General features: G+C 41.9%; 1 long non-coding RNA gene across 4 annotated transcripts in view; it reads left to right on the top strand.

Moving 5' to 3' along the window:
* LOC149977452 (uncharacterized) overlaps positions 1-26,129 on the top strand; it is a 1,012,103-nt gene that overhangs the window by 963,451 nt on the left and 22,523 nt on the right. For 2 of the 4 annotated variants that reach the window (XR_016486671.1, XR_016486674.1), the window contains one exon: positions 20,821-20,882. This is a non-coding gene — a long non-coding RNA (uncharacterized LOC149977452). Of the gene's footprint in view, positions 1-19,734; positions 20,464-20,753; positions 20,883-26,129 lie in introns of those variants that run through there. The other 2 variants (XR_016486673.1, XR_016486672.1) reach the window with 2 other exon arrangements.

Genomic DNA, 26,129 nt, shown 5'->3' with positions numbered 1-26,129 from the left:
AGTAATGTTACATCAGCGTCTGCCATGCCCTCTACTGCTTACCTGCCGTCTCTCTCTCTCTCTCTCTCTCTCTCTCTCTCTCTCTCTCTCTCTCTCTCTGATGTTGAAGGCAGCTCATGGAAAGAAATTAACATTGAATTCTATGGCAACAGCTCTGGTGGACATTCCTGCAGTCAGCATGCCAATTGATGTCTCAAAACTTGAGACATCTGTAGCATTATGTTTGACACAACTGCACATTTTAGAGAGGCATTTTATTGACCCCAGCACAAGGTGCACCTTTGTAATGATCATGCTGCTTAATCAGCTTCTTGATAGCTTCTTGATCTGTCAGGTGGATGGATTATCTTGGCAAAGGAGAAATGTTCACTAACAGGAATATAAACAGATTTGTGCACACAATTTGAGAGAAATATGCTTTTGTGCATATGGAACATTTCTGGGATCTTTTATTTCAGCTCATGAAACATGGGACCAACACTTGACATGTTACATTTATATATTTGTTCAGTTTGACCCATCACATACTGCTACTGCTACTATTTTTCTCTCTGCGTAGTTGGAAAGGGCCCTTTAAGTAAGCATTTCACTGTTAGTGTACACCTGTTATTTGTGAAGCTTGTGACAAATAACATTTGATTGGATTCTCCTCAGAGGCTCATTGCGCTGGGTGAAACTAAGTGTGAATCGAATTAGCAGAGGACTAAAACTCATAGGCAGGAACTTGGAGGAGGAGCATTAGGAATAGGAAGAGATGGAGAAAATAAGAGTAAAAGACTAGAATGCCTTCATTAGAAGAAGAAACATTTACAATGACATTTAGTGAAGTGGAAAGAATGTAGGTATAAATATGCATAATGTTGCCAGAAGAATATTGAAGAGTTTCTCAGGGGTAGAAAGATAAGAGAATGATGGATTCTTAATGATGAGGTAGTCTCCCTGTGTGTGCGTGTGTGTTCGTGCGTGTGTGGATGTACGTGTGCATGTGTGTGTGAGTTAATGCATGTGTATGTGTGTGGGTGTGTGTGTGACAGCATCACACTGTAATTGGGTCCGTGCCTTAACTTCCTTCACATTTAACTCACTCTAGTAGCACCCCAAATTCATATCATCACAGACAGAAATGTCCCAATGCTAGATGCCTAATCAAGCAAACCTTTTTTTGGAGACACGGAAGACTGAAAGACATCTTCATTGCTTAATTACATTTCTGAAGACATAATGAGACAACAGTCTGGTGAATTCAGATTTCGGTGCATTTCTGGAGTTATTTTTACTGAATATTTCCTGACAGTTCAGATTCTAGTTTGAGAAGATAAAGTGTTGTAATCAATGTTCACTCTAAGCTGCGCGGGCACGCAGCTCCCCTCCACTGCCTGGCAGAAGAAATATCAGCCCACATTGAGAATCGCGAGATTGAAGTTAACTCAACTTTAGTTAGTTAATACTAACGTTTCGCTCTACTGTGGGAATTGTGCTTGAATCAACGCAATATTAGCCACTTTCAATGTAACATACCGAAATAAAACAAATTATGCAAGATTTAGTATGCGAAACAAACTGTGCAACATATTTTCTTGTAGGCAGAGCGCATTGGAGTAGGATTCAATTGCATTGACAGGCACAACTCTACACAGACTGGTGCACCATAACCAGAGCTGCAGTAGGCCAATATGCAAATAGCAATTGCCATATACGGATCTGTGCGATTCACTTTGAACTGGTCTCGAGTGGATGCGCTTGTTTTGAGATCAAGGCAAGAGCTGCATGCAGCCACCTGTGCACATTTGTTCATATTCTTTGCCAGTTAGTGAGTTATTAGCCCAGTTATAGGTAATTTCTAGTCAACAATGGCAAAGTGGTGGTTGCTTCCGACAAGAGCACAAAAGCTGTACATTTTTAGCCATCTTTGAAAAGCGAATCAGGTAAAGAGCTTTTTCATGTCTTAAAGGGGCAGTGTTGTATTTTGAGATGGTCTTGAATAAGCTAAGTAGCCAATAGGCAGAGGGTAGCATAATTTGACTGATTCTTTGTAATAATGGTATGGGAATAATAATTCATTGTTTTTTGTAAAGTGGTTTCTTGCATCAAACAACACAAGAAAATGTTCAACCACCTTGTCTGAAAGACAAGTGGATAAACAGGTTAATGTCAAGCACTGCATGTTTAAAAAAAAAAGTTTAATGGAAGTTAGATCACCATTGAACACATTTGCTGCTACTGTAGGCTGAATGATATTTCCATGTTAAAATGTGATGGGATGCCTTTTTCTCCATTGTTGTTGATGGCAGGCCACTCTGGTAGGCCTACATTATGACCAATTAGCCACAGTCGTCTACTTTGCCTCTGTTAAAACTGTAATTTAAAGTGGGTACAGCCTCATTGTTCAATGTAAACTTGCACTGGAAGTTGCAGAGAATTTTCACAATGTTCAAGTTTGTGCTCAGCAGACCTGGTATTTGCTCAGTGCCTCATTTTTTTAAAAGGAACATTGATTTTGATCCCTGACTGCAGAGAGAGAAAGACAGAGAGAAAGACAGAGAGAGAGAGAGAGAGAGAGAGGTAGAAACCCCCAGAGAACAACCCAAAAGAGAGAGAAAAAGAGAGACAGACATAGAGAGGGAGGGAGAGAGATTGAAGCATAAGAGCACAGAGAAAAAAAGAAAAAAAGAAAGAAAGAAAGAAAGAAAGGAGAGAAACCCCAGAGAACAACCCAAAAGAGAGCGGTGTAAATGGGAGGGGAACTGTCAGAAAGGAGAAATGTTATATAGGTCAATGAAGAAGTGTGCTGCATGGTGGAGATAATATTGCTGCTTCAGCTCAGCCTTCACTCTGTCTGGGAGGCTGATTTGATTTCCCCATGAATCCGTCTGACTTGAATTATGAGCGATCATCCCATTTAAAATCACCTCAGTGACCACCCTGGAAATCTTTCTTGAAAACTCACTGTCTCAGAACAGGAATCAATACACTGAGTGTACAGAATATTCAAACATCTGCTCTTTCCATGACCTGGTGATTCCAAGTGAAAGCTATAATCCCTTATTGATGTAATTTGTTAAATCCACTTCAATCAGTATAGATGGAGGGGAGGAGACAGATTAAAGAAGGATTTTTAAACCTTGAGACAATTGAGACATGGATTGTGTATGTGACCAATTCAGTGGGTGAATGGGCAAGACAACATATTTAAGTGCCTTTGAACAAGGTATAGTAGTATTTACAATTTTTACTTATTGAACCTTTATTTAACTAGGCAAGTCAGTTAATCGTATTTACAATGACGGCCTACCCCGACCAAACCCTAACCTGGACGACACAGGTCCAATTGTGCGCCTCCCTATGGTACTCCCAATCACGACCAGTTGTGATACAGCCTGGAATCGAACCAGGGGCTGTAGTGACGCATCTAGCACTGAAATGCAGTGCCTTAGACCGCTGCGCCACTCGGTAGAAGTTGCCAGGCGCACAAGTTTGTGTCAAGAACTGCAACGCTGCTGGGTTGTGCATGTGTGTATCAAGAATGGTCCACCACCCAAAGGACATATAGCCAACTTGACACAACTGTGGGAAGTATTGAAGTCAACATGGGCCAGCATCCCTGTGGAATGCTTTTGACACCTTGAAGATTCCATTCCCCGGGGGGGGCACCCTATTAGTGCACTATATAAGGAATAGGGTGCTATTTGGACAACAGACAATATCTCTGGGTTACTGTAGTGCATTTTACTTTAAGACAGAAGTGTTGTGTCATTAGATAATCCTTTCCTGACAAGATGAAAAATGACCAGTGAAATTGACACCTTTATCCACCCTCCCCACCCTTCCTTCCCTCCCTCCACCTTCCCTCCATTCTTTGTTAAGTCAATAATTACCATAACAGGTGGTACGGCAAGTCACCAATCACCCCCTGGCCTAGCCCATATCTTGCAGGAGGTTAAAGTCCTATACAAGAGACCGGGGCAGAAATGGTGCCTGAAATGTGTGCGTGTGTGTGTGTGTGTGTGTGTGTGTGTGTGTGTGTGTGGACGTAGTATGCGTCTGGACATAGTATGCGTGTATGCTTATGTGCATTTCAGTGTGTGTGTGTGTGTGTGTTGTCTTCCTCTCACGGTTTCTGGAGGGAAATGCTGTAGGAATGCTCAACCGGTGTCGCTCATTCAGCTGACACAAACTTTCAACCGGTTTTCCCCATTAAGCAACGAGTCGGAGGCCGAGCCTTCTCTTGTCTCTACTCCTCCCGCTACGGGGTCTGAGACGCCGAAGCTTCCCACCATTAGCTCTGACAAATTGAAAACTCTAGTCATTCGCGACTCCATTACCCGCAGTATTAGACTTAAAATGAATCATCCAGCGATCATACACTGTTTACCAGGGGGCAGGGCTACCGACGTTAAGGCTAATCTGAAGATGGTCCTGGCTAAAGCTAAAACTGGTGAGTGTAGAGAGTATAGAGATATTGTTATCCACGTCGGCACCAACGATGTTAGGATGAAACAGTCAGAGATCACCAAGCGCAACATAGCTTCAGCGTGTAAATCAGCTAGAAAGATGTGTCAGCATCGAGTAATTGTCTCTGGCCCCCTCCCAGTTAGGAGGAGTGATGAGCTCTACAGCAGAGTCTCACAACTCAATCGCTGGTTGAAAACTGTTTTCTGCCCCTCCCAAAAGATAGAATTTGTAGATAATTGGCCCTCTTTCTGGGACTCACCCACAAACAGGACCAAGCCTGACCTGCTGAGGAGTGACGGACTCCATCCTAGCTGGAGGGGTGCTCTCATCTTATCTACCAACATAGACAGGGCTCTAACTTCTCTAGCTCCACAATGAAATAGGGTGCAGGCCAGGCAGCAGGCTGTTAGCCAGCCTGCCAGCATAGTGGAGTCTGCGTAGTCAGCTCAGCTATCCCCATTGAGACCGTGTCTGTGCCTCGACCTAGGTTGGGCAAAACTAAACATGGCGGTGTTCGCCTTAGCAATCTCACTAGGATAAAGACCTCCTCCATTCCTGTCCTTATTGAAAGAGATCATGATACCTCACATCTCAAAATAGGGCTACTTAATGTTAGATCCCTTACTTCAAAGGCAATTATAGTCAATGAACTAATCACTGATCATAATCTTGATGTGATTGACCTGACTAAAACATGGTTTAAGCCTGATGAATTTACTGTGTTAAATGAGGCCTCACCTCCTGGCTACACTAGTGACCATATCCCCCAAAGGCGGAGGTGTTGCTAACATTTACGATAGCAAATTTCAATTTACAAAAAAAAAGACGTTTTCGTCTTTTGAGCTTCTAGTCATGAAATCTATGCAGCCTACTCAATCACTTTTTATAGCTACTGTTTACAGGCCTCCTGGGCCATATACAGCGTTCCTCATTGAGTTCCCTGAATTCCTATCGGACCTTGTAGTCATAGCAGATAATATTCTAATCTTTGGTGATCGGACCACCATTTTATTACGTTTGCAATTGCAACAAATAATCTGCTCAGACCCCAACCAAGGAACATCAAAAGTCGTGCTATAAATTCACAGACAACACAAAGATTCCTTGATGTACTTCCAGACTCCCTCTGTCTACCCAAGGACGCAAGAGGACAAAAATCAGTTAACCACCTAACTGAGGAACTCAATTTAACCTTGTGCAATACCCTAGATGCAGTTGCACCCCTAAAAACTAAAAACATTTCTCATAAGAAACTAGCTCCCTGGTATACAGAAAATAAGCTTCCAGAAAATTGGAACGGAAATGGCGCCACACCAAACTGGAAGTCTTCCGACTAGCTTGGAAAGACAGTACCGTGCAGTATCGAAGAGCCCTTACTGCTGCTCGATCATCCTATTTTTCCAACTTAATTGAGGAAAATAAGAACAATCCGAAATTCCTTTTTGATACTGTCGCAAAGCTAACTAAAAAACAGCATTCCTAAAGAGAGGATGGCTTTCACCTCAGCAGTAATAAATTCCTGAACTTCTTGGAGGAAAAGCTCATGATTATTAGAAAGCAAATTACGGACTCCTCTTTAAATCTGCATATTCCTTCAAAGCTCAGTTGTCCTGAGTCTGCACAACTCTGCCAGGACCTAGGATCAAGAGAGACACTCAAGTGTTTCAGTACTATATCTCTTGACACAATGATGAAAATAATCATGGTCTCTAAACCTTCAAGCTGCATACTGGACCCTATTCCAACTGAACTACTGAAAGAGCTGCTTCCTGTGTTTGGCCCTCCTATGTTGAACATAATAAACGGCTCTCTATCCACCGGATGTGTACCAAACTCACTAAAAGTGGCAGTAATAAAGCCTCTCTTGAAAAAGCCAAACCTTGACCCAGAAAATATAAAAAACTATCGGCCTATATCGAATCTTCCATTCCCCTCAATTTTTTTTGAAAAGGCTGTTGGGCAGCAACTCACTGCCTTCCTGAAGACAAACAATGTATACAAAATGCTTCAGTCTGGTTTTAGACCCCATCATAGCACTGAGACTGCACTTGTGAAGGTGGTAAATGACCTTTTACAGTTTTTTTGGATTGCTTACACACTAAAATTAAAAGTAGTACACTATTATCAAAACCTTACACTCAAGAAGCAAAACATCAGCCCATATTTGCACAACTATAAGCACATTGTCAACCTCACACTTGTTGCAAAACTCTACACACAGTGATTTGCAAAACACTAAACACACTTAACATACATTACACACAAAAATCTATCATGAAGTCACGTCCTTGCAATACCAAAGCACTGACTGTCAAATTACCACACCGTCCAACCAATTGGTTCAACAGTCATCAGGTGTGCAAACACTCGTTTGCTTAATTGTAGACACACCAATCAGGTGTATAAGCACTATAAAAAGCAGCAGGTGTTCATTGGTCTTCAAGCACAATGGTAAGAGTAAGAGTAAGAGTAAGAGTAAGAGTAAGAGTAAGAGTAAGAGTAAGAGGAGGAGGAGGAGGAGGAGGAGGAGGAGGAGGAGGAGGAGGAGGAGGAGGAGGAGGAGGAGGAGGAGGAGGAGGAGGAGGAGGAAGACAAGAAGGTGCTCAAAGAGGACCGAATCTGACAAATGAGATCCGCGCAACACTGGTTGACCACGTTGTCAACCACGGCCTGACACTGAGGGAGGCTGGACTGCGAGTACAGCCAAATCTAAGCCGATATACAGTGGCAAGTGTGGTGAGAACATTTAGACTGGAAAATAGGTATTGTAAAAATATCATCATATCAAAAACATCTGCACGATTTCAGTAACTGCTTACAGTACTGTATTCTATGCACTATCAGCACTTCTGTTACCTTTTCCTGTGAAATTACTGTACTATTGTATACTGTTTTTTTCTTCTACATAGGATTGAGGGTCAGGGATGACAAGGGGGAAGGCCTCCTATATTTACAGAACAGCGAGAGGGAGATAGTAAACATGGTTTTGGCCAACAATGCTATAACACTCAAGCAGCTCCAAGCTAACATTGTCAATAACCACGCCATTTTCCACGATATCCATCAGGTCTCAACATCAACACTGGCACGCATTCTAAAAAAAAACATTCAAATGAAGCAAATTTATCGAGTGCCTTTCGAGTGCAATTCCGAAAGGGTGAAACGACTGCGGCATGATTATGCAGAGGTATGTATTCACTTTAGCAGTGTGATCTTGCATACTGTCTCATAATATTTTACTGTACTGTTATATGTATACTAGATCTACACTGAACTACACAATTTTGCCTGACACTGTTTTTCAGAGTTTTACGAATGGATGGCGAGTTCATTTACGTAGATGAGGCTGGGTTCAACCTGACGAGAACACAAAGGAGGGGAAGAAACATAATTGGCCACAGGGCTATAGTCAATGTCCCAGGGCAACGTGGGGGTAATATAACACTCTGTGCAGCCATTACACAGAATGGGGTCCTCCACCGCCTTACATTCTTGGACCAATTGCACAACATAACAGCATCAAATCGATCATATGCAACACATTGTTGTCTGGGACAATGTCTTTCCACCGCTCTGCTCTGGTTCAGAACTGGTTTCAGCAACATCCACATTTCACCGTCCTACATCTTCCACCATACTCTCCATTCTTCAACCCTATAGAAGAGTTTTTCTCGTTATGGCGGTGGAAGGTATGATCTCCGTCTCCAGGCTGAGGTACCCCTCATCCAAGCCATGGAGGAGGCCTGTGACCAGATGGAGGTAGCAGCAATGCAAGGATGGATTCGTCATTCAAGACGTTTCTTTCCAAGGTGTCTTGCTAATGACAACATTGCCTGCGATGTTGATGAAATTCTCTGGCCAGATCCAGCTAGGCGAAGAGACAATGTGTAGTTATTATTTTTTTTTTAACTAAAGTGACGTTTGGTTACAGTATTATGAATCTCCATGTCAACATTTTGGGCGTGTTGAGAAATAAATGAGTTTCTTCAGTCTGCAACATTGGTCTTGTGTAGTGTTTGGTGAATTTACATTATATTTGTACTTTGTTGATAGTAGCCTACTCTAATCATAGGGAAGTAGAAGTGCTGAAAGTGTTTTAGGTTTATCACAGCAGAGTGTAACTCGTGCAGACAGTGTATAGTAATGTGAAACGTGTGTGTTTCATATGGTAACAAAGTGGGGTTTTTAAAAAGAAGTGTATAGTTTTTACAAGAGTGTTTAATTTTGCAAAGGATCTGTAGTGTTTTGCTAATTGGGTGTGTGGTTGTGCTAATTGTGTGTAGTGTTTTGAAAACACGGGCCCTGTTTTGAAAATCGTGCTTAAGCAATAAAAAAAAACTAATGGCATCAGACCGAGGCTCTGCATCTGTCCTCGTGCTCCTAGACCTTAGTGCTGCTTTTGATACCATCGATCACCACATTCTTTTGGAGAGATTAGAAACCCAAATTGGTCTACACAGACAAGTTCTGGCCTGGTTTAGATCTTATCTGTCGGAAAGATATCAGTTTGTCTCTGTGAATGGCTTGTCCTCTGACAAATCAACTGTAAATGTCGGTGTTACTCAAGGTTCTGTTTTAGGACCACTATTGTTTTCACTATATATTTTACCTCTTACGGATGTCATTCGAAAACATAATGTTAACTTTCACTGCTATGAAACATGGTGAAGCCCCAAAATTACCCTCGCTAGAAGCATGTGTTTCAGACATAAGGAAGTGGATGGCTGCAAACTTTCTACTTTTAAACTCGGACAAAACAGAGCTGCTTGTTCTAGGTCCCGAGAAACAAAGAGATCTTCTGTTGAATCTGACAATTAATCTTAATGGTTGTACAGTCGTCTCAAATAAAACTGTGAAGGACCTCGGCGTTACTCTGGACCCTGATCTCTCTTTTGAAGAACATCTCTAGACTGTTTCAAGGACAGTTTTTTTTCTATCTACGTAACATTGCAAAAATCAGAAACTTTCTGTCCAAAAATGATAAAGAAACAATTAAACCATGCTTTTGTCACTTCTAGGTTAGACTACTGCAATGCTCTACTTTCCGGCTACCCGGATAAAGCACTAAATAAACTTCAGTTAGTGCTAAATACGGCTGCTAGAATCCTGACTAGAACCCAAAAATGTGATCCTGTTACTCCAGTGCTAGCCTCCCTACACTGGCTTCCTGTCAAGGCAAGGGCTGATTTCAAGGTTTTACTGCTAACCTACAAAGCATTACATGGGCTTGCTCCTACCTATCTCTCTGATTTGGTCCTGCCGTACATACCTACATGTACGCTACGGTCACAAGACGCAGGCCTCCTAATTGTCCCTAGATTTTCTAAGTAAACAGCTGGAGGCAGGGTTTTCTCCTATAGAGCTCCATTTTTATGGAATGGTCTGCCTACCCATGTGAGAGACGCAAACTCGGTCTAAACCTTTAAGTCTTTACTGAAGACTCATCTCTTCAGTGGGACATATGATTGAGTGTAGTCTGGCCCAGGAGTGTGAAGGTGAACGGAAAGGCTCTGGAGCAACGAACTGCCCTTCCTGTCTCTGCCGGTTTCCCTCTTTCCACTGGGATTCTCTGCCTCTAACCCTATTACAGGGGCTGAGTCACTGGCTTACTAGGGCTCTTTCATACCGTCCCTAGGAGGGGTGCGTCATTTGAGTGGGTTGAGTCACAGATGTGATCTTCCTGTCTGGGTTGGCGCCCCCCCTTGGGTTGTGCCGTGGCGGAGATCTTTGTGGGCTATACTCGGCCTTGTCTCAGGATGGTAAGTTGGTGGTTGAAGATATCCCTCTAGTGGTGTGGGGGCTGTGCTTTGGCAAAGTGGGTGGGGTTACATCCTTCCTGTTTGGCCCTGTCCGGGGGTGTCATCGGATGGGGCCACATTGTCTCCTGACCCCTCCTGTCTCAGTATCCAGTATTTATGCTGCAGTAGTTTATGTGTCGGGGGGCTAGGGTCAGTTTGCTATCTGGAGTACTTCTCCTGTCCTATCCGGTGTCCTGTGTGAATTTAAGTATGCTCTCTCTAATTCTCTCTGTCTCTCTCTCGGAGGACCTGAGACCTAGGACCATGCCTCAGGACTACCGGGCATGATGACTCCTTGCTGTCCCCAGTCCACCTGGCCGTGCTGCTGCTCCAGTTTCAACTGTTCTGTCTGTGATTATTATTATTTGACCATCCTGGTCATTTATGAACATTTGAACATCTTGGCCATGTTCTGTTATAATCTCCACCCGGCACAACCAGAAGAGGTCTGGCCACCCCACATAGCCTGGTTCCTCTCTAGGTTTCTTCCTAGGTTTTGGCCTTTCTAGGGAGTTTTTCCTAGCCACCGTGCTTCTACACCTGCATTGCTTGCTGTTTGGGGTTTTAGGCTGGGTTTCTGTACAGCACTTTGAGATATCAGCTGATGTACGAAGGGCTATATAAATGCATTTGATTTGATTTGATTTGATTCCTTTTGGCATTAAGTGCTGACTTGGGGTAATATGATGTCTGTAATGATTTAGTGTAGGATCCTTTACAGACAGGAGACTGACAGGACATTGGGTAGAAGATGAGTCTCCATTCACACAGATAAGACCTCTTCTGATTAGTCTAAGATCATCAGCGAGGTGGGAGAGTTGGTCACTATCAGCACAGTAACAACAACACTGCATTTCTTACTATTCAGAGGAGTTGTACACAAGCATATTAGTCACAAACAGACAAGGGGGACTTTTGGTTTGCCTCACATTATAACCTATAAGTGTGTACAATTAAGTATGATGTTGGTTACGAAAGGAAAGCGAGAGAGGGAGACAGAGAGGGGAGGGAGAGGGGGGGAGAGTGAAAGAAAGATACAGCGGTGTTCCAACGGTAGAGATGCAATGAGGTCAAAGGTCAAACCATGAAGTGTTCTTCATGAGGTCAGAGGATGAAATAAAATACAATGAAACAATGACATAAAAAATGTAACATTGTGTAAATCCCATCTGTCAATAAGTGATTGTGTTTTCTCTCTCTTGTTATAAAAGATAACCGCTCCTGCAATCATGAGCTAAAGCCAGAGACATTGCCTGACATTGTGATGTTGCTGACCTCTGGTGACCCTATTTGTCTGAGCCAGAAGTGATCACACACACACACACACACACACACACACACACACACACACACACACACACACACACACACACACACACACACACACACACACACACACACACACACACACACACACACACACACACACACACACACACACAAACCAGGCCCGTTCATTACTTCAGGATCCTACTCTCAACCTTTACACCCCGGCACACCAGTCATAATCAATGTCATATCACAGTCAATGTCAGGAGTGGCAAACACACTCTCAAAATGATCCCTGTAAAAGGAAGTGTTCAGGCCTTATGGTTTCTTGTCTAGTCTGTTTTCCCATTATACATGGCCATCATGCTGTCAGGCAGGCAAGGCAGTTCAGTAGCACAGCTGAGCCGACACTTAATTTGTCTTTTTTTTGTCATTAGTTCAGTGGCCACCGTCTGACCCATGCAAACATTTATTTTATTGATTTAACATCACATCACTCCACGGCAGTGATACACAACTCGCAGCTAGCTGAGCTGCTCTCATTTTGGTAAAAACTAATGGACATCACATTGTAGTGTACTGTATGAAGCACATCCAACTGGCAGATTGTTGACAATGAGAATTGAAGGTAGTGGGCCTTTCTTGGGCTGAAAGCCTTTTATATGTTGTCTGTGGCTTCAGTGCTTTGAGCTTGGACAAAAAATGTCCAACAACCTGAAGATGTGAAATAGTTGCGCAGATTGGATAATACATCACGGCAAACCACCGTCATGAGCTAGATACATCAAGGTCATCCTGCTTTTCTACCATGTTTTGACATTGTAATTTCAGTAAAAAATGGTTGATAAGGTGGTCATGAGATTGTTCTTGCAAAAGTCCGTACTTCATAAGAAGCATGAGTCCTTAGGAATCCCCCCCCTCTCTCTGTTCTTTACTTTCTGTATAAAGGACGTTCTCTCCTTGAAGACGGTGTGTCCTCTCATAATTTTGTTATGAGGCTGCTGAAGGGCATCTACTGTAGAGGAATACTTAGCAGCAGTGAAATTAACAATAGTAATGCTGCTTGGATTTACACTTAATGAAGATTGCACAAGAGCTGCAAACACATTTCATTAAGAAATGCAGGGGAGGGCATAGAAGATCTCGAAGACTCAGTGAAATGAAACACAAAGAGAGGCAACAAAATTCAACAACAGATGACTGCAAGAAGGTCAAACTGGCATTCGTATCAGTGTTAATTCAGACTACCAAAACAAATACCAATGATTAAGATGCTTTAGGGAACATTTAATACTTCCGAGAATATTCAGACCCCTTGACCTTTTCCACATTGTGTTACGTTACAGCCTTAATCTAAAATGTGTTAAATAATCCCCCCCCCCTCATCAATCTACACACAATAGCCCATAATGACAAAGCAAAAACAGGGTTTAAGAATTTTTTTTATACAAAATGTAAAACAGAAATACCTTATTGACATAAGTATTCAGACCTTTTTCTATGAGACTCGAGAATTGAGCTCAGGTGCATCCTGTTTCCATTGATCACCATTGAGATGTTTCTACAACTTGATTGGAGTCCACCTGTGGTAAATTCTATTGATTGGACATGATTTGGAAAAGCACACACCTGTCTACAACTTGATTGGAGTCCACCTGTGGTAAATTCTATTGATTGGACATGATTTGGAAAAGCACACACCTGTCTATTCAAGGTCCCACAGTTGACAGTGCATGTCAGAGCAAAAACACTTTTATGGAGGAGTGGCCAGACGGAAGCCACTCCTCAGTAAAAGGCACATGACAGCCCGCTTGGAGTTTGCCAAAAGGCACCTAACGGACTCTCAGACCATGAGAATCAAATCAAATCAAATTTTATTGGCCACATACATGTGTTTAGCAGATGTTATTGCGGGTGTGGCGAAATGCAAGTTTCTCTGGTCTGATGAAACCAAGATTGAACTCCTTGGCCTGAATGCCAAGCATCACATCTGGAGGAAACCTGGCACCATCCATGGTGAAGCGAGGGAAAGATGAACAGAGCAAAGTACAGACAGATTCTTGCTCAAGAGCGCTTAGCCAAGACAAACCAGGAGTGGCTTTGGGACACGTTTCTGAATATCCTTGAGTGGCCCAGCCAGAGCCTGGACTTGAACCCGATCCAACATCTCTGGTGAGACCTGAAAATAGCTGTGCAGTGTTCCTCCCCATCCAACCCGACAGAGCTTGAGAGGATCTGCAGAGAAGAATCAGAGAAACTCCCCAAATATAGGTGTGCCAAGCTTGTTTGCGTTATACCCAAGCAAACGTGAGGCTTTAATTGTTGCCAAAGGTGCTTCAACAAAGTAAAGGGTCTGAATACTTACGTAATGGTGAAATGTCAGTTTACACTTTTTATGCATTAGCAAAAATGTCTTAAAACCTGTTTTTGCTTTGTCATTATGGGGTATTGTGTGTAGATTGATGAAGGGGGAAAAATTATTTATTCCATTTTCGATTAAGGCTGTAACGTGTTATTACAACATTTTTAACAACCTATCAGATCATTCAGCAGTCGTGCATAGGGGCATTTAGAAATGTAACTAATATCTGGGTGTGAGTCCCAAATGGCACCCTATTCCTTCCTTATATAAATACTGTATATTCCTTATACCCTATGGGCTCTGGTCAAAAGTAGTACACTATAGTACACTATAAAAATAATTGGGTGCCATTTGGGACGCAAACTTTGACTCTGTCTGATTTGCGGCTGTGGGTGTCCGTTCCAGTACAGTTACGCTTACCGGTAGAGATAGAGGTGGAATATGAGTCAATGTTTGTACATGTGTCATGACTGGTGTGTGAGTCAGACTGTTGAGTTCTCCTATGGGTTAATGAGCCAAAATGCATCAAGCACATAACAAAACATTGTGCAGCGTCTGCAGCTGGCTGCCTGAACACTTGCTTCACACTTGCAACACTTGCTTTATGTCCGTACTGTGGTAAGGTGTGTGTGTGTGTTTGTGTGTTATTTTACAATCACACTTGGTGTCCCACAACAACGCTGACAGGAAGCAGATAAAGAACAGAGAAATGCAATGCTTGTTGGTAGACCTGTGGTAGACTGAGGACCACTGTGCACGGAACTGTCTTGGAGTTGTTTGGTGCACATTCCACAGGTTCTAGTGAAAGCAGTGTTCTCAAAGATAAAACCCAAGATGGTTCTTTGTGTCTTTCACAGTGTCTTTATTTCACTTTAGCTCTATGACAACTTCCCTCAAATTCTCGCAATATCTGACCTTTTATGACCTTAAAGACACTCTCTTCTTCAAAAAGGCCTAAATCATTTTCAAAAGTTAGCAAGAGTTTAGTCAAGTCTTTTTTTAGTTTTTACATAAAGAAAGCAATGCACTGGGGGATCTTTGTTGGCAGTCAAATAAAGAACAATGGGTTTGGAAACTACTATTCCCTACACATCTACTGTTGTGCTTTTTATGCGCACTGAGTCATGTTATCACCTCGCTTTATTAAAGCCTCCATTTCACGACCCTGTTTTCTTATTGGATTCTCGTCCAGGCTCGGAAAATGCCATAATAACCTGATATCTTATTCAATTTAAATGCCAGCAAGCAATAATGATGTGGTACTACAAACAGATTTGAAATAAGCCTTTTATCTGAGCTATAATAAAAAGCCTCATGTGGTATGCGTTATATTAGAACATACGGCACAAAATCAAATAGATGTTATCTATATTGCTTTATTATTTCTCTGGAATTCAGAGAGGATTTTAGGTACTTGGGGGAGGTAGTGCAAACCTGACAGAAATATCCACATGGCGTACAGCTAACACAGCTAACTGAAGCGACGTCTACACGCTAAGAAATGCTGGGTTAAAAACAACCCCATTTGGGTTATTTGGTAACCCAGCGCTGGGTAAATATTGGACAGAACAAACACTGGATTCATTTGACCCAGCCGAACATAGCCACGCCCCTACTCAACCACACCTCCAGTCTTCTGAGCCGACCCGGTTGGGTCATATCTCAATAAGCCAGCACCAATAACCCAGCATCAACAAGCCAACCATGCTCTTTTTAAAGAAAACAACCAAACTAAGTGAACCACCGCCTGCAGCCCGGGCAGGTGGGTCAACCAAACAATGCAGCATTTTTTTTGTGTGTACATCACTATCCAATAACTCACTGTCACTAACTCCAATAACTCACTGTGTGCTCCCTCTCCGGCCTCTAGGTCACCAGGCTGCTCGCTATGGCGCACACCTGTCACCATCGTTATGCGCACCTTCACGTCCCTATATATGTCACTCCCTTTTGGTTCCTTCCCAAGGTGTCATTGTTTCTGTTCCTGTATCAGTTCTGTGCATTGTTTGTGTTTCTAATTTTGTTATTAGCTTGTGTTTATTTATTAAAACACTCACTCCCTGAACTTGCTTCCCGACTCCCTGCGCACATTGTTACACTCACGTCCTAAAAGACAACATCAATGGAACAAAATTCTAGAAAGCCTTATAGAATCACAGCACCATTCCTCACTATATGAAGGCATATATTGGCCAAATAAACAAAATATGTTAGGATAAGAAAATGCATTAATAGTTATCATCCTGGCCAGCAGACAGAGATACAATTGTGTTGGCTCTGTCTGTTCAGTTCAGGCCTCTGTTCAGATGTAAATGTTTAATTGTTATAAACATTGTTATGAATGTTATAAATGTTATATTTGTTTTTGAGGCTGAGGGTGGGGGTTTATGTGGGTGACCCAGAGAGATACTGTATCTATCTTCCCTATCCCTCTACCCTCGGCAAAATAACCATGTACCATCCCACAACAACTTCAAACATTATGAGGCCATGAGCCTTTTTCATGACATTTTCTATAGATCATTTTTCCACAAAAATACTTTGTTCTGAAAAAATATGAATTATTTTTGTGATCTAGAAACTGGTTTAATATGTCCTCAATGGTGAAAGACAGATGTCACACAGGTTTTTTTTCACATGGTTGAGTCAGATGAGGGCCAGCTTACATCCCAAAGGATACCCTGTTCCCTACATAGCGCACTACTTTTAAGCAGAGCCCTATCAAAGGTAGTGCACTATATAGGGAATACAGTGCTATTTCAGACACAGGCCTCCAGTTTTGGCAGGCCAGGAGATAATATCCTATCCTAACAGAGGGGTCCTGAGAACCTGTCAGAATTACAGAATGACTAACAGACTATCAGTGTTTACAAAGGTCAGTACGTTAAGCGCCAAATGAACATAACCTAGCTTATCAGTCACCTGGCCTTGATGACCATGGCCAAACAGGGCTTCCGTGTGTTGAGGGGTGGGAGGGAGCGTGTGCGTATTTGTCTTTGTGTGTGTGTGTGTCAGAGGACACTGGTGGTAGGAACTGTAAGACGACAGGCTCACTGTAATGGCTGGAACGGAATGTATGGAACGAAGTCAAACGTTACATTTCAATATGTTTCATGTGTTTAATACCGTTACATTTATGTCCTTCCAGCCATTACAATGAGCCCATCCTCTTATAGCTCCTCCCACCAGCCTCCTCTGGTGTGTATGTATGTATGTGTGTGTGCGTGTGTGCGTGTGTGCGTGCGTGTTTGAGCAGGGTGGTGTGAGAGTGGACAAGGCCATGGATACTATCTAAACAAGTTTTGACAAGTTCTACGCCATGCAGGGGCTAGTTAATGGTTACCAGAGCAGCATTGAGAAGGGCCCCAGAACACAATTAGACTGGCCCCGTCAGCACACCATACCATTGACTGACCACCCGATAGGAGAGGAGGAGAGGGGGAGAGGATAGGAGAAGAGCTTGCATGTGCTTAGTTCCCTTGTAATTGTAAAGTAATATGTGACAATAGACATCATTATTTTAGTTGGTTGGGCTGCTTTATGAAATTTGTATTCAATAAACCCACATTTCCTTGTCAATTAAAGATACAGTAGAAGTTGTGTAGCGAGAGAGAGAGAGAGAGAGAGAGAGAGAGAGAGAGAGAGAGAGAGAGAGAGAGAGAGGTGTTGCTAGCATCTCTCCCATGTGCCCCAGCCATACGTATAGAATTACACCCGAAAGGCAAAGTAATAATCGTCAATTTGGTCCCATTTGTTTTGCTGCCACCCATTCGCCCAAACACACACACACACAAGCATGCACACACACACACACACACACACACACACACACACACAAGCATGCACACACACACACACAAGCATGCACACACACACACACACACACACACACACACACACACACACACACACACACACAAGCACACGCGCTAGCACACACACACAAGCACATGCGCTTGCACACACACACACACACACACACACACACACACACACACACACACACACACACACACACACACACACACACACACACACACACACACACACGTGTCCATCAGACAGAGGGGAATATTAAGGTGTCCATTGTAGTCTCTGCTGCTTCCCTCCTACATGTAGAGCAGAGAGCACAGTGATCCCCCCGCACACACAAACACTAACACAATTACTGGAAACAATAACTGGAAACAGGTTTCATTCCTATTGATCTCTCTCTCTCTCTCTCTCGCGCGTGCTATTTCTCTTTCCCACCTTCTTCCCCATCCTCAATTTATTTTTCTCTTTTTATTTTCTATTTCTCATTATCTTTCCCTCTTTACTGTCTGTCTGAAATTATTTTCTCTCTCTCTCTCTCTCTCTCTCTCTCTCTCTCTCTCTCTCTCTCTCTCACTCACTTGCTATCTCTCACTCACTTTCTATCTCTCTCTCAGTTTTGATCATGCCATTCCAGATGATACATTCTTTATCCCATCTCCCTCGATTGCTTCTAATTCAAATTCTCTGGTATCTTTTGGTAATGTGAAACTTATTTCCAATGCCAGTCAAAACAAATTCTGAATAACTACCACAGCTTTGAGTGAATGGGTGAATTAATGAATTAACTAGCAAACGAACAAACAAATGAAAAAGCGAACAAACAAACAAACTAACTAAGTAACAAACAAATACATTAATGGATGAATATGTGTCTCTACATCTGTGCCAGTCTGCCGCAGGCAGCTTTCTGGTTGGGGCCATGCACACTCACACGCACAGTGAGTCATTAAAGTGCATCTGCCTACACTCCACCATCCTCCTCCACCCATCCTATGCTCCACTCGGCATCCCCCTCTTCCACTCTTCCTCTACCCCACTGGGCTAATGGTCCATGCTAATGGTCCACAACCCTGCACAGCCACCATGCGCTGCAAGAATGTCACACTGCTGCCAGCCCAGGGCTCTGGGACTGAAGGGGGCGAGCGTGCGTGTGTGTAGAGGGGTGTGAACCCAACCCAGAGGGCAAGCAAGGAGGGAGCATATGGCTGGGAGGTTGAGGGCTTTGCACCACACCACACTAGATTAAACTTTGACCCTGAGCGTGAAGCCCTACATTTCGGAGAGGGACAACTGTGAGAGGTGTTGCATATCTGTTTAATGACATGGTGTGAGAGGTGCTGGCCAGGGGGTGAAAGCTTCAGATAGCTCTTCTCTGGAGTCTGTAATTAACCAGGGTCACTGTGGATGGCCTCTCGTTAGACTCATCACTTTTGGGAAAGAAATGGTAATGTAGTGTTTGTCTCATTAAACATCTTAGAACATCTAATCTAATATATGCTCGCCAGTACTAATTATATATAAGAGTGAGAATACCTGTGTTTGGATGTTTTATCTAGGCTTAAAGAAATCTGTGTTTCCCTTGTTTAATCTGACAACTGTGGATATGTAGGCCTAACTGGAAAATGGTTATTCTACATCAATGAGTATAAGTGTAATTTATTTTCCCATCTGAGCTTGCCGACAATGCTTTAGTGTATTAGTCATTATACATATTAAGCAGGTATTATTAATAATGTCTTTGTTACACGCTATCATTATGTTGATACAATAGCTGCTCTTGACAATGTTTTATTGTCCCACTATTTATCATTTTAAAGGAGTTAATGTGTTTTACAGTTTTTTCCAACTGCTTACACACGTCTCCTTTTCTTCAAAACTCTACACACAATTCCCAAAACTGCACACACAAAATGCAAAATGCCTCACATCTCCTTCAAAATGTAACATTTGCATCAAATGGCAAACACTGCTTTCATAATAGTACATTTTTGGATATACCATGTAAACACTGTTGTTCTAAATCTTAACCTGTTAGATCTCTAGGGGCGCTATTTCATTTTTGGATAAAAAACGTTCCCGTTTTAAGCGCGATATTTTGTCACGAAAAGATGCTCGACTATGCATATTCTTGACAGTTTTGGAAAGAAAACACTCTGAAGTTTCAGAATCTGCAAAGATTTTGTCTGTAAGTGCCCCAGAACTCATTCTACAGGCGAAACCAAGATGATGCATCAACCAGGAATTAGCAGAATTTCTGAAGCTCTGTTTTCCATTGTCTCCTTATATGGCTGTGATTGCGCAAGGAATGAGCCTACACTTTCTGTCGTTCGCCCAAGGTCTTAGCAGCATTGTGACGTATTTGTAGGCATATCATTGGAAGATTGACCATAAGAGACTACATTTTCCAAGTGTCCGCCTGGTGTCCTGCGTGGAATTCGGTGCGCAATTGCCAGCTGCTCGTACTTTTCCATTTGATATAGGGGAGAAACCATGTGTCCAAGAACGATGTATCAATGAAGAGATATGTGAAAAACACCTTGATGATTGATTCTAAACAACGTTTGCCATGTTTTCAGTCGATATTATGGAGTTAATTTGGAAAAAAGTTCGCGTTTTGAGGACTGAATTTTTGGATTTTTTTTGGTAGCCAAATGTGATGTATAAAACGGAGCTATTTCTAATACACAAATAATCTTTTTGGAAAAACTGAGCATCTGCTATCTAACTGAGAGTATCCTCATTGAAAACATCAGAAGTTCTTCAAAGGTAAATGATTTTATTTGAAGGCTTTTATGTTTTTGTTGAAATGTTGCGTGCTGGATGCTAACGCTAATGCTAACGCTAAATGCTAACGCTAGCTAGCTACTTTTACACAAATGATTGTTTTCCTATGGTTGAGAAGCATATTTTGAAAATCTGAGATGACAGTGTTGTTTACAAAAGGCTAAGCTTGAGAGATGGCATATTTATTTCATTTCATTTGCGATTTTCATGAATAGTTAACGTTGTGTTATGCTAATGAGCTTGCTGATAGATTTACACAATCCTGGATACAGGGGTTTTTTCATAGCTAAACGTGACGCAGAAAACGGAGCGATTTGTCCTAAACAAATAATCTTTCAGGAAAAACTGAACATTTGCTATCTGAGAGTCTCCTCATTGAAAACATCTGAAGTTCTTCAAAGGTAAATGATTTTATTTGAATGCTTTTCTGTTTTTTTGTGTAAATGTTGCCAGCTGAATGCTAATGCTAAATGCTACGTTAGCCATCAATACTGTTACACAAATGCTTGTTTTGCAATGGTTGAGAAGCATATTTTGAAAATCTGAGATGACAGTGTTGTTAACAAAAGGCTAAGCTTGAGAGCTAGCATATTTATTTCATTTCATTTGCGATTTTCATGAATAGTTAACGTTGCGTTATGGTAATGAGCTTGAGTCTGTATTCACGATCCCGGATCCGGGATGGGGAGATCAGAAAGGTAGCTCTTTGGTATTTCATAGGCGTATATCTACATTTCAATACAATGTTCTACAGTGAAAGTAATCGGCTGAGAGGGGTAACAAGTACACTGTAAACACCAATGCAATGTGGAAACAAAAAATATTTATTAGGCCAAACATTACTGCTGTATACAGTAGCATACAACAAAACCATAAACATATGTAAACCAAAAGTATATTCTTTAGAATACAGTAAAGAACACAATTGTGTGTGTGGGGTCCCAGGGGAGTAGTCCAGGAATTGGTGGGGGGGGGGGGGGGGGGGGGGCAGTCACCAGTGCTTCTCCGGCCTGGGTCTGGCCACAATACTTTGTCCACATCACAAGATACGTTTTCTCTTGCCAAACATCGAGGGAAGTATCTCCTAGCATGGCGTATCCAACCTTGGACAGAGGCAACCTCTATGTCCCCACATGCATCCTCCATTGCCTGGAGAAGCAGCATGCGGGCATAGGGTTGACGATCATACACTTTCCAGCGCCAGGCTGAGAAGAATTCCTCTATGGGATTTAGAAAAGGTGAATATGGGGGTAGGTACAAAACTACAAATTGTGGATGGGTGGCAAACCAGTTTTGGACCAGAACAGCCCGGTGAAAACTAACATTGTCCCATAAAAACGACAAATCTAGCAGGCTCCTGATCTGGATCAGGGTCAAGCATTGTGTAAATTGCATCCAGAAAAGTGAGCATATGGCCGGTGTTGTACGGACCCAGTGTGACATTGTGATGGAGAACCTCGTTTTGAGTGATGGCAGCACAGAGTTATATTATCCCCACGCTGTCCAGGGACATTGGTAATTGTCCTCTGTCCTATTACATTTCTTCCGTGGCGCCTGGTTTTGGTGAGGTTGAAGCCAACCTCATCCACATAAATAAATTCATGGCGAATTACATGGGCATCCAGCTCCAATACTCTCTGTAACAGACACAAGGATATACAGATGAGTAAATATGGTATGTCTGAAGTACTGGAAGTAGTGTTGCATACATACCTCCACAAAGTCATGTCGCATATTCTTGACTCTGTCAGAGTTTCTCTCAAATGGCACCTTGTAAAGTTGTTTCATCGTCACTCGGTGCCGTTGGGGGATGCGTTGTATGGTTGACAGGCTTACAGCATTGATGTTGTTAAATATGGTGTCATTAGTCAAGATATGCTCTCTTATCTCCCGAATCCTAATTGCATTGTTGGCCAAAACCATATTTATAATGACAGTTTCTTGCACATACGTAAACAAGCGTTCTCGTCCTCCAATATGTTTTTGCCTTTCCACTCTGTACAGAATTCAAACACAGTATGTGTTCAGCATAGGAACTGTAAACAATGTACAAAAAAATGTAGTACAGCATGATAACCAACCTCATTCATTCATTGCAGTGCAGTAAATGGATGGCTATAGTTGCATACCTGTTCTCATTTCTGAAGGTTCGAATTATGGACGCCACTGTAAATCGACTCAAGTTGGGATTAGGGCAACACTTGTTGATCATGAGATCAACCATGGTTTGACCATGAGAGAGGCTAGGCACATACATACCATGAGTATGTGCCTCTCTCATGGTCAAACCATGGTTGATCTCATGATCAACAAGTGTTGCCCTAATCTCGTCATAGATGGCTCTCCTTCCTTCTCTTCTTTTCCCCCGTCCTCCTCTTCCTCTTCCTCTCCCTCCTACTCCTCTTGCTCTCTGTCCATTGTTGGCATCCATTGTTCAAAACAGGTAATCTGACCTTTGACCTATTTATAGGCCTATACTACAGTAAAGCAGTGATTGGTAAATGATCAGTTAAGCTATTAGTGTTTGCACATGTGAGGAGTGTGTGTGTGTGACCTGGTGAACAATTGTAGCATTTTGATTGGTTGTGTTTGGAAAAGGAAAGCAAGTCACTTCCTGTTAGATTTTTGTGTTTTAGGTAGAGAATTGTGTGTAATGTTTTGAAAAAAGCGTTTTATGCAATTGATAACTGAGTCAAAGGCTGAGAAATAGCTTATGGTTTTGGATATTTGGTGTGTAGTTTTGCACTTTGAGTGAGAGGTTTCAAAAATTGTGTGACATGAAAAGATTCTGTGTGTAAGCAGTTGGAAAAAACTGTAAGGTAAAAAAAAAGTATATTTTCACACAGTTATTTTGAACATTTCTAATACCTTACTATCATGAATAAAAATGCCTTATTCTGTAGGCCTACAATTACATCTGTTCTTGATTCATATTTATCTGTTTCTAGAGGAACAACATTTTCATAACACCGGGTTGGGATTAGAAATGTGAACAGGCAAAAACATAGTTGAAACTGGCCTCTTGAAAAGCCATCGTATGATTGCAGAGTGTGGGTGCTTCCCAAATGGCACCCTATTCCATATATAATGCACTGATTTTGGTTAGAGCCCTATGGGACCTGATCAAAAAAAGTGTACCACATAAGGAATAGCGCACCATTTGGGACTCATTCTGTGTCTTCACTTTCTGTTTGTCATTGTGCTGGTGGAGGCTACATCTTATTAAATGACACCTTATACACCAATTCTGATCAGGGCCCATAGGGTTCTGGTCAAAATTAGTACACTACAAGGCAATATGGTGCCATTTGGGACTAACTCTGAATCAAACTCAGTCTGATTCGGAAGCAGCTCCCACTCAGGAACATTTTGAGAGAGCACTTTACAGACTCCTCTCTAGTCGCTGATTATCTTTGCTTCCACAATGACACACTCAAGGAGGGACAAGCAAATGTGGCGTAGATTTGCTTTCACTCTGAGATAATATTTGTGTTTATTGTTTTAAACATGGGGGATGAGAATAGGGTAGGCTTTCACTTTGCACTTGCCTTGACTTTTAGTCTGAGACAAAGAGCAAGTGTCACATCTGGTGGTTGAATATCAACGAGTTGCAATTCATCCATTGTCTCTTTGTGTATCCATTAGTTTGGATTGACAGTAGCACTGTGGCTCATCCAATGCATTTCCACCTATTGTATAAAACATAACTGTCAGGCAATTTTCTTGTCACAGTTATTGCCATACAGGGAGTAACCCACATACTGTACATGATCAAAATCCTACCCTTGCTTCAGTGTTCATTTTCTGCCCACACTGTATACTTTACAACTACAGGGTACTGACAAAATAAAGGAAACACCAACATAAAGTATCTTAATAATGCGGTGGGCCACTACGAGTCACCGGAACATTTATTTTGGCAGTGGCCTGTAACCCCTATTTACTGTTGCACGTATGGATGATATTTAGCAAAACATTTAAGATACTGAATGTAAAGTATGTGGAGGTAAATGTGTTAATGGCTTATCCATAATGAAGACAATGAGGTATTGGGTCATTGGTCAACACCTTGCAATAATTCACAGCTTTCTACATCCCCAGGCACAACACAGGGGAGCTGGAGAAATATACATCATTGATGAAATGCATTTAGAGTGAGCAAGAATCTCACCTTTTCACCCCACATTCCTAACATTCTTACTGTAACATCTCCACTAGTCAATTTTGATTTGTGGCACACAGGAACGTGAACTATGAACCACAACTAGATGCGCAAAATACATCTATCATACCTACTGTAACATCTACATCAAGCAAGGAAGTTCCAGGAAGATGGCGGTGAGTGAAGACGGGATTTTAGCTTGCTCCGAATAACCTTAACTTGTATCCGTCTCAAACTTACTTAAAGCTGCCCCTAAAAATGTTGGGAAAAAAAATACATAAAAAAAAGAAAATTACTATTGGGGAGACGCTCATTCTATACGAGCCCCTCAATCTCTCCAGCAATGGAGCCGTCATACATTTTTGACGATGTTTGTGTTTTCGAGTGGATACTCCTCTGTGAGTGATAAGTAAATCTACAGACTTGGACTATTATTAAGGAGTTCCTATGGAAGTCAGAGCAGGGGATGTGGGAGATGTTGGATGTAAATTCATTCTTCAGGAAAGTAAGTGGGTGACACAAAAATGCTATAGCTTTTGTTATCACTGAAAGAGAAACTTTTCCAAAATCAAGGAGAAAGAAACTACAAAATGCTGCTAAACTACTACTTTACCTCCAGCAAGAAAAACATATATGACATCATTTAAAATTGTACCAGCAGGCAACCAACAGAAAGTGCTAGACTGGCCCAGACATTCCTTGCGGTTAGGGAATAATCTGTTATTTTAATGCAACCTTCCATCACCGTTGCCTCAGAGTCAGAACGTCCTAAGATGTACAGTAGTTTATACGGGGTAGAGTGTTCTATTACATAGGCTATTCCCTCTCTAGAGCAATACTGTTGACCATGGCCCATAGTGTCTTTGTTGGGAATAAGGTGCCAATTGAGACACATCCATAGTGTGTGTGTTGCGTAGAAGGGCAATGTTTTGTGTGTCCGCCAAGCTGCTATCTTATCAGGAGGGATGTGTGTTTGCGTCTTAGTGAACTCATTAAATGCGGGGACGTCTTAATTAAAAGCAGGATCGCATGTAGAAATTAAATGGCAGGTAGTCATTGTGTGTCAGTGGTTAGAGTGTTGGACTCAGAACTGAAAGGTTGCAAGATCAAATCCCCAAGCTGACAAAGTAACAATCTGTCTTTCTGCCCCATAACAAGGCAGTTAACCCTATGTTCATAGGCTGTCATTGAAAATAAGAATTTGTTCTTAAACTGACTTGTCTAGTTAAATAAAGGTAAAAAAAAAACAGATAGCAGATGGTCTCAGGTTCTGTTAAGTTCAATGGGGGAAAGAATGGATTTGCTGATGTAGGGTCTTAATTTCACAGTAAACAAATTGTGCAATAAAAAAAAAGTGTTTTGTGTAACTTATTTTTTAACTTATTGTGTACATAATGTTGCTGCTACCGTCTCTTTTAAGCGAAAATAACTTCTGTAACTTCAGCAATTACTCACCGCGGACTGGAAGAAACTTTTTCCTTTAACC

Source organism: Oncorhynchus mykiss, chromosome 15 (assembly GCF_057628025.1).
Source record: "Oncorhynchus mykiss isolate SJ-2025 chromosome 15, ASM5762802v1, whole genome shotgun sequence".
NCBI classification, from domain to species: domain Eukaryota; kingdom Metazoa; phylum Chordata; class Actinopteri; order Salmoniformes; family Salmonidae; genus Oncorhynchus; species Oncorhynchus mykiss.
The sequence above is the reverse complement of the archived record's forward strand: the minus strand, read 5'-3'. Positions and strand labels throughout refer to the sequence as shown.